This window comes from Puntigrus tetrazona, chromosome 10 (genome assembly GCF_018831695.1).
Source record: "Puntigrus tetrazona isolate hp1 chromosome 10, ASM1883169v1, whole genome shotgun sequence".
Lineage (NCBI taxonomy): Eukaryota > Metazoa > Chordata > Actinopteri > Cypriniformes > Cyprinidae > Puntigrus > Puntigrus tetrazona.
In genome coordinates, this window is record NC_056708.1 from 4,542,362 (window position 1) to 4,558,224 (window position 15,863).

The 15,863-nt window shown below is 37.3% G+C and overlaps 1 pseudogene; it reads left to right on the forward strand.

Annotated features, from left to right (window-relative positions):
* The first annotated feature begins 1 nt into the window (after position 1).
* Positions 2 to 9,433, forward strand: LOC122352392 (annotated as a pseudogene).
* The last annotated feature ends 6,430 nt before the right edge of the window (positions 9,434 to 15,863 follow it).

Sequence of the window (15,863 nt, forward strand, 5' to 3'; positions counted from 1 at the left end):
GATGACAGTCACAGTCAGTACACCAAACTTATCCGCGTCCTATAGAGGAACTGTGCCGGCTAGATTGGTCTCCTCCCTAGGAGCCATCCTTCAACTGTCTGAACGATTGGTTCCTGCCAGGGCACCATCAAGCCATTGTCAAAGAGCCTCCCCCTTCTTCCCTGAGGTCCACGATGAGCTCACTAAGTCTTGGTGCACCCCCTACTCACTCGATGACATCGAAGAAAAAGGGTACAAGAGACTGCCGCTGCTGGAGAAATCTGTGGCCATGTATCTCTGCCCCCCACAGCAACTGGTTGGAAAGCCAAGGCTAACCACCCGTCCAAGCCTACTCGTCAGCTAGTCAGGTTTTCAGCATTTCCATGCATTTGATGGCAGTGCTCTAAGCCTTCCAGGCCAAGCTCCTCGCCACCACCAGCTGAGAAGTGCAACAGACTTGCCGTTGCAGGCCACAAAGCGCACTGCCCAGGTCCCATTCCTGGATGCACCAACTGTCCGCTTCATTCAGTTCCAGGTGTAGACAATGTTGTTTCTGCTGTAAAGCGTTGGGCCCGTTCTGGCGCCCAGACAGCAGAGCTCTGCGATACCACACAAAATAAAAGACACACTTTCTCAAGAAAAGAACGGTTTTCTTCTCACACCACTCCGGTTTAGTGTCCCTTTACACCGACTAAGCACTCAAATCAATCCAACCTCTGTCCAACCAATAGCAAGCTCAGAATGGGCTATGGGGATAATAAATCGGCGCAACATTGCACAACAGGGACGTTCATGTTTTGCGCACCAAAGTAGAGAATCTGCTGGCGAAGGAGCCATAGAAGTTGTTCCCCCAGCTCAGCACGACTCAGTATTTTACTATTTACTATTTATTTTAGCTGTTACTTCCTCGTCCCCCAAAAAATATGGCTGTCTACACCCCATCCTTGATCTGAGGGATCTGAATCACACCCTCATGAAGTGCCTCATGAAACGGGGCATCAGAACGACACTAAAACAGATCATTTCACAAATACACTGGTTCCGAGGACTGGTTCTTTTCGCTGGATCTGAAGGATGCTTACTTTCACATCAAGATAGCTGCATATATAGCAGACACAATACTGAGGTTATCTTAGTAACTGAATACATTTTTTAATATACAATACAAGTTACTTTTTCGTTCATTCATTCACTTGACAACTTTCATGTCTCCACGTTGAGAGAAATCAGGAGTTACAAAAGACAGAGACAGAAGCACTCTCTTCAGCTGAGGCTTATAAATTTCACTAGTAAATCACAGTAACTCGGTCTTTACAGATGCCAAAAATATAACTTTCAGGTTATATTTTTGGCGAAAATATAACTTTCAACAACAAATAAGCAAGCCCATTCCAACATAATTCATTACTTTCCATAAAAAGTAAATAAGTAATGCAGTTAGCTTCTTTTTATGGAGTAAAAGCAGTGCTGAAAAGCATTACTTTTGAAAGTAAGTTTCCCCATCACTCCTGACATGTGAAAGGTTAGTCATAGTCTATATTTTAGGCTTTTATTATGTGGCTATGTTGCAGCTCCCCTTTTGAAGCTTTTGTGTTTTTCTCCTTTTCCATCTGTCAAATCACCTATGAGCAGAATAGGATTAGATTTTTTTTGCTACACAGCTTCTGTTTTGCTTTTCAGAATCACGCGTTTTCAGTTTAATACGTTGCAGCCACATTTATCAATTATTCAGTCATAATTATCACAGGTATATTTGTAGCAGTAGCCAAAAATACATTGTATGGGTAAAAATGATCCATTTTTCTTTTATTCCAAAATCAATCAATCACTTTAATCATATTTTAATAATCCATACATACCGCTTTAAAGTTGATTTTCTCTTTTTTGCACTCTTTTTTCCAGATTTTCAAATGGTTGCATCCAAATATTTTTCTATTTCAGCAAACACTTAATTACTGTAAAAAAATTATACATGTATAGATCTAAAAATAATTTTAAAAGGATGCAAAAAACATTACCTAATGAATGGTTTTGTGGTCCAGGGATAAATATTTGAAAGAATCTAGATTCTTAGAGAACGTTTTTATCGTTTTTTTTATGTTATGATTGTCAAGAATTGTTTTTTTCCTGCTCTATTTGTGTCTATTTATGTAATACTTGAATATTAAGTTAGTTAAGGCCGTCTTACCAAATCTCTTTTGTTCTCGCATCACCAGAGAAACTTGCCCAAGCCAAAGAGGAGAATTTGAACATGCACCAAGTGCTTGACCAGACCCTTCTGGAGCTCAACAATTTATAAAGGCGGCGTCTTACAGCACACTACGCTTTCAGCGGGGCCTGGCGCAGCTCTTTGCTTTGATGAGTGAATGTCTTAGTCACACACTTGCCATTTTCTTTCCCCAACAGTCCAGTGCAAACAATGTCTTGCAATAGTAGCGAAGCCAGCGGAATGTTGTCAAATTATCAACCTGGATTTATAGTATTTGATTTATTCTAAACATCACGTTTACCACAAACGTAGCTTTTTGACCTCAACCGATGACCTCAATTCTCGACTTTGGATTTAAACCGTATAATAGCAATTGAAAGAAAAGTTTTTGTACATTTGAGGTTACTATTTTTAAGCATTTTCACGATTTGTACCAAAATGCGCAGCTGAGATTGTAACTAATGTGTCACTCGTATCACCTGCAAAATTAGAAATAGCAATGTTTCTGTATGCAGTGCTGCAAACTTGTGGCCTTTCAGAGAAATTTGTTGCCGCAGATCGCAAGCAAGAGGGTCCAAACGAATGTGTGCTTATAACCCTTGCTTTAAAATGTGAAATGGCGTCAGTGGCACTAAAGCATCTGTGATAATTAAAATTAGACATGGCTTAAGTTTTTGACTGTAATAATAATTACTGCAAATGTTTCCAAACATTTCGTCTGTTTGATAAATCTGACCAAATCTGTGAAGAATGAAAGTCACATACATAAGATTGTGATGATGATGATACTAATTATGGGGTTGGATGAGACTGCTGTTGTTATTTTTTTTTCTGTTATATACCGTATGTAAAATAATGCAATTGATTTGATTAATTGGGAAATATCTTTAACACTGTTTAAAAACTTTGTCTAACTCTCTCTAAATGCAAATCACTATGTAGTAAAAACATGCATTTATTTGATATTAAAGGGATAACATTTGGATCATTCTTGCACACATTTTTAAATAATTCCTGCGATTTTTATGCATCACCCGTTTATGTATCCTATGCAATTGTTTGAGCTATTTGATTAAAAGTATTGAAAACTGAATTTTGCCTTTTTGAAAAATCTTTTTCAGAAGTCTGATAAAAAAACATTCAAGATAAAAAAAAAAAAAAAAAGTATGTGAGCGACTTTACTCTGTGAATGTGCATTTGTTCCTTGCTATTATAAATGTTTATGTTAAAAAAATAAGCAGACTTCTGCTGTTTTATTTCTTAGTTATTTTAGCGTAAAATCTGCTTATTTTTTTTAACCAGAGATTTTTCACCATAGAGATTTGATCAGTCCATGAATTTCTTGTCGATCAAAACCTTGTTAGCACTATGCACTGCTGTTGCATTATTGAGAACAAGAACCCGGAGAATCTTTCTGTTTAGGTCTGACTAACAGCTTGATGCACGCTTCAGCTCTCGTGGCCCCTCACTGCTGAACATCAGAGGAGTGGAGATGAGTAGGTTTATGGGTGGGTTTAGTGATCAGGGGTGGAGACGGGTTGGTTTAGGTACAAAGGTGGGAGGAGCTGGATCGGATCAACCTCTCCACTTGAATCTTGTGTTCTGCAGTAAGGACCAGATTTCCAAAATGTACTTACCTTTGTCTCAGCACCTCCTATTGGCCATTTAAGGTGACTCTTTAGCATGCCATAGCACCAACATCCCACCAAGGTTACATTCTCTAGGCCTTTTGGCCCCCTTCCTGTGACAATTATCAGGACCAAGGCAAAGAAAGAACACAAGCTAAAGATTTTCTGCAGATTCAGGGTGGATTAGGGTAAGTGGTTGTTGTTCTGTAATGACTGTAATTTTCTGTAATTTTTGTGCTTCTCATGACATGACTCTATCAAGCAAATGAATAAATCGAAATATTTGTTATTTTGTAATTATAATGGCGAAAGAGCTACCCAAATGTCCGCTGTGGCTGACAAATTCATTTTATTGTACAAAACAAGGTCTACATTTATGATTTTTATTCTGTTTTACTTTCTCGTGTTTTTGTTTATGCTCTTGTAAGTGGTGATCATCATCAGTGCATCAATCTGGGAACATATTATAGCACTGTCACTTACCACCACTATAATTAGTCTATAATTAAGAATAGCGTGTCTACACGATCGGGGATAACAGTACTAAAACACGCTGCTTTATGTACAGTTGTAACTTTTTCTTAGCTTCCTGTTCACAGCGCCACTCAGCGGAAGTGCGTCGACACGCACGCAAACCCGGAAGCGCAAGCCGATCTTTACACCAAACAAAAGCCCTCGGAAGTGTCGCGTGCGTTTTGTGTTTTTATTCGAGAAAGGCAAACTGAAGACCAAGTTTGAAAATGTTACCGAACAAGCGCTCGCCGAAGAACGACATAAATCGCGCGAAAATAATCAGAATTATTAGCGTGCTCGGATCGATTCTTTATTTACCTGCATATGCGAGCACTGTGATTTCTCTGCGTCGTACGACCGCACACTTCAAATTCTCTCTGTTTTATGGAGTATTAAGTAAATCTGCTTCCTACTAGCGCTGTTGTTCGTTTCGAGCGCTTCTTTCGAACCCGTTGTTGCTCGTTATCCGATCGGACGGTCGCAGAGAAAGGATGACTCTGGCAGTGTTTTTGGCTGTGCTTTCATAGCGTTCGGTCCGTCTTTCGCCTTGTTTGTTTTCACTATCGCCAAAGACCCGTTAAGAGTCATCATTCTGATCGCAGGGTGAGTCGTGATGAAATGTCACTTACGTCCTCATGATGCTACTGACAAAACCTTTTTTACGCATTGGCATGTTCCACCGAATAATTAAAGCACTGTAGTGTTACGCTGGTGGTTTCCACTATACTTTTTAAGAGATTTAAATTTTTTTTTGGTTGTCTTTCTTTATATGTGATCCTCTAGCAATAGTGAACAATACATTGCATGGGTCAAAATTATCCACTTTTATTTTAAGCCAAAATCATATTAGGTGAAGGTAATGTTCTATAGATGCACTCACAAATGTAAAACTCATGTTTTGCATCTGTAAAATATGCAAAAATAATAACCCTTATGACTGGTTTGGTCGACAAGGATCACGTAATGTTTAACAGAACATTAAAATGTATTATAAGAAGCCTACTTTCCATGACAAGTTGCAAAGTGTCATGACATGTAGCGTGTAAGTGCATGCGCTCGTTTCAGGGCGTTTTTCTGGCTGCTGTCTTTGCTCCTGTCCTCTCTGGTGTGGTTCATCGCTATAAAGGCCAGTAACTCGCAGGATGTCAGCCTTCAGAGAGGCCTGTTGATTTTTGGAGTCTTCTTCTCAGTCCTGCTCCAGGAAGTCTTCCGCTTCGCCTACTACAGACTGCTCAGGTGAGACACTTCGGGTGCACCATACACAATAAGAAACCGGCGCCCGCGAATCTTCATTCAAATGAGGTTTCATATTAAAAATCGTTTAACTTAATTACATTACAAGTCTAGTCATTTCTCACTTTTACTCAAAAGATTGCTCCGTAAATTGCTGGCACAGTTCATGCTGCCCCCGTATTTCTTGTCTAAGTTTTTTTTAGTTGAAAAGGTGATTTATTTTTAACTCCCGTGTTAATTCATCAGGAAGGCCAACGAGGTCTGGCAGCCATTAGCGATGATGACGGTTCAGCTATTTCCGTCCGACAGATGGCTTCTCACGGTAAACGCGCTAAGCTGCCATTGTGTTTCTTGTTGCACTTGATTTGTCAGGTTTTATCAGCTTGTGTGTGTTTTGCGTGCAGTGGCGGCCTGGGCTTTGGGATCATGGTGGCGCGTTCTCAATGATCAGCGTCTTGTCTGACTCCTGGGTCCCGGGGCCGGTGGGCATCTTTGGAGACTTCGCGAGTATTACTTCATTACAGCAGGTGAGCTCCTGCAAATCCTCATTGGTCAAAGCCAACAGCTTTTAGATGTGCTGTTTGTATGTCAACATGCGACAAAGCACTCTGCAATTGACAAAAACCAGTCCTGCTGCTGGGCAAAGACTTATATTTTATTTACTAATCACTGGGACCAACTGATTTAGTCTTGATGCCATGTAGGTCATTACCAAAAAGCTATTTGTATGAAAAACACACCACTTTCATATTTTATCCTGGATTTGTTAAACACATTCATTCTTTGTCATGTTGTTGTTATGTTCTGCTTTTACTGGAAACATCTGGAGAATACTCTTGTTATACTTCTTTATTGGTTCAGTTTGTAAATATCGTCACTTAAATGTTATGTTCATAAGGCTGACATATAATGTATGTTTGCGTATTTATATATACATAATGAATACACACAGTACACATACATGTAGTATGCAAATAAAAACTTTCTATGCAAGTTAATCATTTGACAGCACTACAAAAAGAAGCATTTTGGGAGACATCCCTAAGTCTCAGATTTCATTTTGATCCGTTTATCTCCACTTGTTTTTCTTCAATTTTAATTTTCATATTTCACTACACTGCTACTGCTACATTTTTTTACACCATTAATAATAACAGCTTTCCATGATTTATAAAAAACCCAGAAATTTCAGCAAACTAAACATATGGCCTCATAAGTAATTTTTTTATTGAGATAATTTTTAAACTGAGATTTATACAGTATCTGAAAGCTGTAAATATGTTTTCCGTTGATGTATGGTTTGTTAGGATAGGACGATATTTGGCTGAGATGCAACTATTTGAAAATCTGGAATCTGAGGTGGCAAAAAAATCAAAATATTGTGAAAATCAGCTTTAAAGCTGTCTCAAAGGTCTGTAGCGATGCATATTACCGATCAAAAATGATTTTTTCAACATAATCTTTATTATCTAATTCATCTATAAAATGTTTTTGTTATTGCTACAAACATGTCCATGATACTTATGGCTGGTTTTGGGGTACAGGGTCACATATGCCAAGATAAAAAAAAAAAATGTAGTCAAGTCGAAGTACATTTGGGTTCCTCGTCCTTGATCCTTCAGATTGTACGCTGGGTTGTTGTGGAGTGTTTGTGATGCTGAGGCTTGTCTGATGTGTGCAGCACTGATGACGCTGGCGCTGGCGCTGCTGCACACGTTTTGGGGTGTGGTGTTCTTCGAGGCTGTGAGAAGAGGCACGCTGGTGGAGTCATCGCTGCTGCGGTGTCTCTCTACATCTGTTAGTCGCCCGGCCTGGTGAGCTTTGCATGAACACACTTTGCTGTCCACATCCATTCAACGTCAGCTGACACCGAAAGACTCTGACTTTATAAGTACAAATCATTTCAGGTTCATTTTCACAAATCCACTGCCAGTACAGTAGATTTTATATGCGTTTTCTTTACGTATGTGAGTTATACTTTGCTTTGCATTTAATGTTCTTTGAACATTGAACAACTTCAGTAGGCATGCTTTTTGCGGCCTTTTGATTTTCTCCATAGTAAATGCATTTGTAACTGTAACTGTTTCCTAATGCTGAACTTTCATGATATGCATCCAGTTCTGTAGAACTCTCTGAATTACTGTGAAATACTGCAGCAAATGGCTGTATTATCATGCACATGGAGAAAAAAAACCAATGGTGTGCACTAAAGATTAATTTTATGTCAGTGGGGACAAAATATTTTTGTAAACCTGTAGAAGACTTTATCTAAGCCTTTAATTCATCGAGTTAAAAAGTCAAGTCACTTTATTTGCGATTTAATGTTTTAACAAACTCATTTACTTACTGGTAAAAAGAGTCTCAGATCTCTTTAGCCACTGTACATGAAACAATTTTCGGACGTTTGAGATTTTAATAAATGAGCGCTTCTTCAACAAGGATGCATTAAATTGATCAAAAGTGGCAGTGAAGAATTTTACATTGTTGTAAAAAAAAAAAAAAAGTACAATAAATGCTGTTCTTTTGAACTTTCTGTTTGTCAAGAAGAAGGATTCCACGTCAATACAAAAGAATTTGTAAGCCAAACCATTTTCAACATTAATATTAATAATCCCGAAATCGGCGCTTGATGCTCAAAATTAATCTTTGATTACAGCAATAAGTTGCATTTTACTACTGTCACAAGATATAATTGTAATACTGTTTTAATACTGTTTTCCTGCTTTACTGTCAATTTTAATAAATAAATGCAGGCTTTGTGAGCGGGAGAGGCGTCTTTAAAAAGCGTAAAAAAAAATCTCCTAGACCTCACACTTTTGAACTGTATTGTACATGAGCTATATAAATGAATTCAGTCATTAGCTTGGCGTGTATACAGATTCGGCGCCTGTAGCGTTTGATGGCGTAAAAGTTACACCAGATATTTGATGCTCCACGTTATCACAAGGTAACACTGTTTTAGACCGGCTGCTCTCGGATGTCTAATGTTTCCTCTGGATGCTGCAAGAGAGCTTCACATTACAGGACTCGACTGCGTTCCTGTTGAACGCACAGCTTGGAGTTATTTGTGTCTAAAAAGCTTTCCCCAGGAAATGTTATTGCTCAGAAGATTGCATTTTTTTTTTTTTATAGCTCGGCAGACTTTGGCCCTGTTCTATTACCATGCATCTTAAATATTAAAAGTGTCAGTCTAGATTTTTAGGTCTGCAATTTTACTGTGGTGTGCCATGACTTGCTCTGCTACTAGTCTAAAACACATTTTCACTCTTCCCTCGTGTCAGTCGCTGCTGAATCCGCTGTATGAGGGCAGCCTGCCTCCTGTGTATGTCATCATGCTGCTGATGGGCGTCTGGGCGTTCTTCTCGTCTGGAGGATCGCTACCGCAGCCTCAATGCACTTTGCACCGTAAGATATGATTCGCACACTTACCAGACTTCAAGCAATGCCTGAGAAGGGTAGAAATCCCCAAATGCTTATTAGCATGTCTGTTATTAACACACGTCCTGTTTATTAGTGCATATAAAGCACACATTCTGCATCTGCATATTCCACATCTCTACCCAATACCTAAACTTAACAACTAGTAATAAGCAGCAAATTAGGAGCTTACTGATATTAATGGAGTTGTATTAATGGTTTATCAATAATGAGAATTGGACCTTAAAATAAAAGTGCGACATTGTTAATAATAAGCCATGCTAATAAACAACTAGTTTATAGTGAGAATGCATCCCTTTTAAAGGTTTTGAGAATGCAACATATTCTTAACTTTATTCTTAAAGTAGCTGTATGTAATTTTGTGTATTACTTTTAATTTTGTGTCTGCTCTTGGTTGTTTCTGCAGGCAGGAAAGCTGAGAGAATCTTCATAAGATGGTTTTGTCGTAGCTGGCGCGATCTGTGATAACAGATGGGCTGAGTCTGCCGCTTGAATGAATGGCAGCGCTTTGTGAAGAGCACATTCACCAGCTCAAAGCCTGAGGATCCAGACCGTCCTCCAGCATCAGCGTCGTCTCAGCGGGGCCAGCGGCCATGAGGCTGCCACAGAAACACTGTAAAAATAGCTTGATCTGAATGCAAATCAATAAGACAGATCTCTAATATTATTTTGTTTTAAACGCATCATTGTCCGGCTGTTCGTGAATGTTTGTGGTTTTGAGTTTTTTCTGTGCGCTCGAATGAAGCGGTTTAAGGGGCCAGTGATCAAGCGAACAACTTGATTCAATTTTTTTACTCAAGTCCAGAGCATTTCCATTTACTGCCATTAAAACCCTGAAGAGTTTTCATAATTGCTTTACGTACATTTTGAAACCCATTATTTGTTTGCAAAGAAAACTTCTTACTTTCTCCAATGGAACAAATGTCTTAACCGTTTCTGTGTGATTATGCAGGACCGACTGATGCTTGGTGATCATTTTTACGTCAACTCTTCATTTGTTCGTAGCTCATTTGGTCAGTAGAGAACAGAATCGCAAAGCAACTGAAAGACATTTTTTTAATGTATTTCTGACAGTTGAATACAGCCTTTACATATATACGGACAGGGCCTTAATATCTGGATCTTCCAGAATCTTCTGTTCATGTTAATATGTGTCCTAGACATAAAACCAATAAGTAAGTCCACGCGTGGTTATGTTTGTAGCAATAGCCAACATAATATATAAATTACAGATTTTTCTTTTATGCCAGAAATCATTAGGATTTTAAATAAAGATCATGTGTCATCAAGATATTTTGTGCATTTTTTTTAAGTGCAAATATATCAAAATGTTTTCGATTAGTAATATGCATCGCTGAGAACTAAAAAAATCAAAACATTGAAAAAATGCCTTTTCGTTCAGTTTTCAGATCTTTAAAAATGGTCATATTTTAACAAACCATGGGTTTCAGATGTTGTGTAAATCTCAGTTTTGTTTTTTTTGTAAATGGACCTTTATCACTGGTTTTGTGGTCCAGGGTCACATATGAACTGGTGCTGGCCCCTTGGCGTGTGCTCATCACAGTTGTAGTTAGCCGACTCTTAATCTCGCTGCTGTATTATGTAGATCCGTCTCTCAGTGACTTACACTAACATAGCTTTAATTCCTAACCCGGCACACTAACGTCACTTCATTTACTTACATTACCCGTTTCCCAGTCTGTTAGCCTTAAAATGCATCCAGCACAAGCTTTCGTACATCACAGAACACAGTGAAGTCGCGGCGGTTTCTCTGGATGTTGGCAGCTCCTCGGTGACCGCTAGCGTTTTGTGTGCTTCTGTGTTAATGTATTACGTTCCGTACTCGTGCACGTTTTTTTCCGGTCTGCATTTGTCAATCCAGTGTTGAACCTGCGCAGGCGGAGCTCGTTATGTTCTGTATATTGGGCCGCAGCGACTCGGTGCTTTCTGAATTTCAATGACATTTCAATTTCAAGGACTTCTTGTAATTACGTAACATTTTAATGCTGCTTTATAAAGTTTCTAAGAATACGATGTGCCAAACAGGGAATCAGATTGCTGTTCATTTGCAAAATTGATTCGACAAAAAAAGATTAAAAATACCCTGTTAATCATTTCTTAGGCTTTTTTGTGGAGTTATTTGGTTATTATAAGACACATTTATGTGAATCATGAATCTAGTTTTAAATATGGTTTAGGATATTTCACAAATAATGTCCAATTTATTAATATTAGTAAATGCTTTGGGTATGGTTTGGTGTTTAAGCGATTAGTTTCTTATGTTGAAAGTAAAAAAACACTATTTTAAAGAGACTAAATAAGAAAAGTGGCTGGTTCCCATTGACTTTCATAGTAAGTGAAATTGGGTGGGATTTGAGGTGTAGAATATGGTCATGCAGAATGTGCTTTATAAGCACTAATAGCCAATATGCAACTTGAACAGTGAGAATCGGTCACTATACTGAAGAGTTACTAGAACAGCATAAGTTGATGAGTAAATGATGACATTAACCAAAATAAATGCTGTAGAATCAGGAATTAGCAATTGCATTAACTCGTGTTAATGCATAAAGTGTTAATGGTATATGTGGTTTTGAGGCTCTTGGAGTCATGTGACCTCTGCCCTTTAGTAAATATCTTACTGACCTAACAAGCGCATTAGCTGTCAGTCTTCAACAGAATTGTGTTGAAATACACACCTCTGCGTGACCTGCCATGACTTCACGTATAACACAAGTTAACTCGTGGATTTTCAAAATACTAAATTTAATCATCTTAAACGATTGCTGGTGCCGACCAGGAATCCATCTCTTTAGTGTTCTGGACGCATTTGATATACGCCCAGTAAGAGCGATTAGGTTCTGAGAGACTTGGACTAAAAACCAAACTTCACAAAGTCATTATACACTTAAAAATATAGTTTCTGAAGTTTAGTATAGGATGACTAGAGAGAGAGAGAGAGATAGTAACTTTCTTAGGTAATACATAAATGAATGTCTGTGGTTTGACAGTCTATCTATATATGTAACATAGGGTCTTCTCAGATACTGAAACCATTCTGAACGAAAATTGTAAGTGGATGAATAAATAATTCATTTCCTCAAATGGAAAAATCACCAAAGTGGAAAAAAAACTTAGATTTTTAAAAAAATATGTACAATAAACTCTGACATACACATGGGTATGTATATACATACAGTATATATATATATATATATATATATATATATATATATATATATATATATATATACAGAAAATAGTCAATAATTTGGATATTAACATTTAGTAACATACAATACACTCAAATGACAAAATATTAAAGAAGAAATATACTGTGAAATTAAAAATACATTTATTTTACAAAAAACTTGGTTCCTTCTGCGAACAACACCATTGTGACTCCCATGTGAGCAGCGTACAGTGTTGAAGCGTTTATAGCAGGTAAATTCACAGGCAGCTTTTGATAGGACGGATTGTTCCACTCAATGCTAATGTCCTCAGTTCATGAGTGGTTGAAAAATGTCAGCTTCTTAGACCAAGCATTCACCTATAGGGTTCGAATCTGGACTCTGACCTGGCCAGTATGCTCGTTACTGAAAAATAATAGTGCAGAGCTGCATTCATCGTTATATTTTCACACAGATCTTTTGAAGAGCGTTTCTCTGGTGCATAGAACTTATAGAACTTATGTTTTATTGTTGATTCACCAGTTCACATAACTCCGCACCACTCTGAATCAAATGTCCCATAAACGTCCCATGTTTTTTGGTATTGCATTTGGTTAAATTTGGCTTATTTCTTGACCAATAATTTGTGGTTAAGACAATTAAAAGCCCTAGTGTTAAGTCATTTTGGGCTTGGTCTTTTTTCCCCGGGTATGTAACGGCGTGGTACATTTACTTTATGCTATTCTACTGATTTGCAAGCCGTTTATTCCAAAGCCTCAAACAAGAAAAATGTTTCTGAATAAATATTTGGTTTATGATACAGTAACAGAGGTTTGAATCTATGTCTTTTTCAACAGCAGCCGGTTTGTAAAATACATTTTGCTTGGAGTCTTTTTAAACCTGTGAAAAAAGAGACAAAGAAAAACATTTCTAAAAAGCTGACATATATTATTAAAAGTATTAAAACAAATACTAAATTAAGATCCAATTGGAAGTATGAATCAGAAGTATATGTGAGCATTACTTTGAGTACTTTTTGCTCCTGAAACGATATGTGTATACAGAAGGCCAACTTGGTGATGGCAAGCAGAAGCCCAAGAAGTAAATGTGCCGAGAAGTGTCCTGTGGAAGAGAAAAAACATATATTATGTCACAAATTGTCATCATTATAATAATTATGTCTGTCACACATAGCTTCTGTGAGAAAGCTTTTATTTACTTTTAATTAATAACTGAAGTTTATATACAGCCCAGGTAAAATAGAAGTATTGAACACTTTATTTTTCCCAGTAAATATATTTCTAAATAAAAGCCAAGATACCGGTCTTGGTAATTAGAAAAGCAATGAGAAGCTGCTTGTCAGTGGAAATTAATATTGGCTGCTTCAGTTCTAATTAAAAAACATTTCTTGTTACCAGATGTGTCATTACAGAAAAAACATTTTCATGATGGACAAAAGCAAAGTGTCACTCTCCAAGACCTTCCACAACCTTATTGTTTAAAAGCATCCTGAAGCATTTGTTACAGAACCATTTCTATGTTCTAAATGATCCAGTAGAGCACTGTTTGGGGCTATATAATCCTGAAGGGCAAGAACATCATTTCACCATAAACCGATCCACGACCAGGTGCTACTCATAACTTATTTCTGACCAAAGGGGTAAAAAGTGCATCAGAAGAGTTGTCTAAGAGCCGAGAGATCACTTGTGGAAGCTTCAGAAAAGACCCACCGGAATTAGCATGTTACCGGTGTTCTGAAAACATTAAATAATGCACTCAACATGCGTGGCCTTTATGCGCGCATCAGATCTCGAAGGCTCTATTGCAGAAGAAGCATGCGTAATGAGAAACTTGTTTAAGGTTTGCAAACAACATTTAGACCTGTGAAATTGTACTCCTTGGATGCCATAATACACACCGTGTTTTAGAGGTCCCAGAAGTGGCACTGCGCATCACCTCAAAACATAGTAGCACTAAATTCATATATAATCAAATGAAGGACAGAATGAAAGAAAGCTTATTCTTGATAAAAAAATAAAAAATCTGCTGCCATCTACCGGGATGATGAAAATGAAATATGGTTGTACATTTCAGTAAGACAGTGATCCCAAGCACTTTGCAAAGGAAACCCTCGATTGGTTTCAGAGAAAGGAAATGGCCCAATAATCACCTGACTTGAACCCAATAAGAAAATCTATGGAAAGAAGTAAAGATCTTAAGATTTTATGCTCATATTTCATCTTAAAAACTTCAGGTTGATTTAGCTTAAAGTGATTCATGACCAGCCTAGAGAGCAACACAAATCATAGTGAGGAGGTGGAACTGACTTTTAAGACATGAAGTGCTGTGGCATTTCTGTGCGGTGTTGGAAATGTTAGCATGTCTCTGGTCACCAAACATGATCTCTTGCTGATCTAATGTGTGGCATATTATTAACAATCTCGTGCATTGTGTGCAACACATTTCTTCTCCCTCTTCATGTTTCATCGATATTTCTCTACAGCTAAAGAAACTCTTAAGTGTCTTAAAAGTCCTGATTCCTTAATCTCTAACAAATTCTGGATCTTAAGGCCTTTTTAATGGTTAAGATCCTTTCTGAATCCTGATCCTTTTTAATTGTAAGAGGAATCACCTACATTTCTAAGAAATGTCTTTTTATCAACAGCACCTTTATAAATACCATTTACTGAAAATGTTGACATGTATGCACTATTTTACCGGCTGTATTATATTATCACATGCTGATTGTATTATTTATTTCTACATTTTTATTTACATTTAATATATTATGCAGTGAACGATTTGGGGTTGAAATTCGAATGGTAACTTTACTTTTCCTGAAAATGAAACAACGTTAGTAGCTTTGAAAAAACAACATCAACATGTTGACAACATGTCTGATATTAATTGATTCATATCCTTATAATACATTCAAATGATACATTCTTACCATTTGATTCCATTGTATTTTTGTCTTGTGTTTCAGATATTGGGCTTCCATTGGCTGTAAAACACAGAAAATATGCATATATCAGTGTACAGTACAGATTGTTTCAACCGGAAATATATGACCAATGAACAAAGTTTCAAAGTTTGTGTGTCACTATCTCTGCTTTATTCAAGTTTTATGTCAGTGCAGTTCTGGGGTGTTTATTTGAATATTAACTTGAGTAACTGACATTGTTTAAATGTATTAAAACCATGTGACATATAGATGTTACTGGATTCTAACTGTAGATATGAAGTCACTTTATTACATAATTTTGCCCCAACCCTGAAGTTATAATAATTTTCCCCTCAGTACAATTATAGTGTGTATGTATATATGCAAAATTAACTTTGAATCAAATTTTACAAACAATAAATACATTCAAATTCCATTAACAATGCACATCTGACAAGATTTTGTGGATCAATATGTATGTAGTAAGTAGCCTATGATTACAATGCAACATATATACTTGAATTTGATAATGTCATTTTGTGTCTCTAGTAAAATGATATTTAGACATTTTTTCATAAATACGATTTCAAATACATCAGCAGGGCTGCTGTAAGGGTACAGCACAATCAGGTATAAAACAGCTAAAAGGCCGAATGTAGGCTGTGCATTACTTCTCGTGAGTGGATCTGTGGAAGGATGCCAGCGCACTTTTCTTCCGTGCAGAAGTTGTGGAGCTCCTGAAGTTTTTG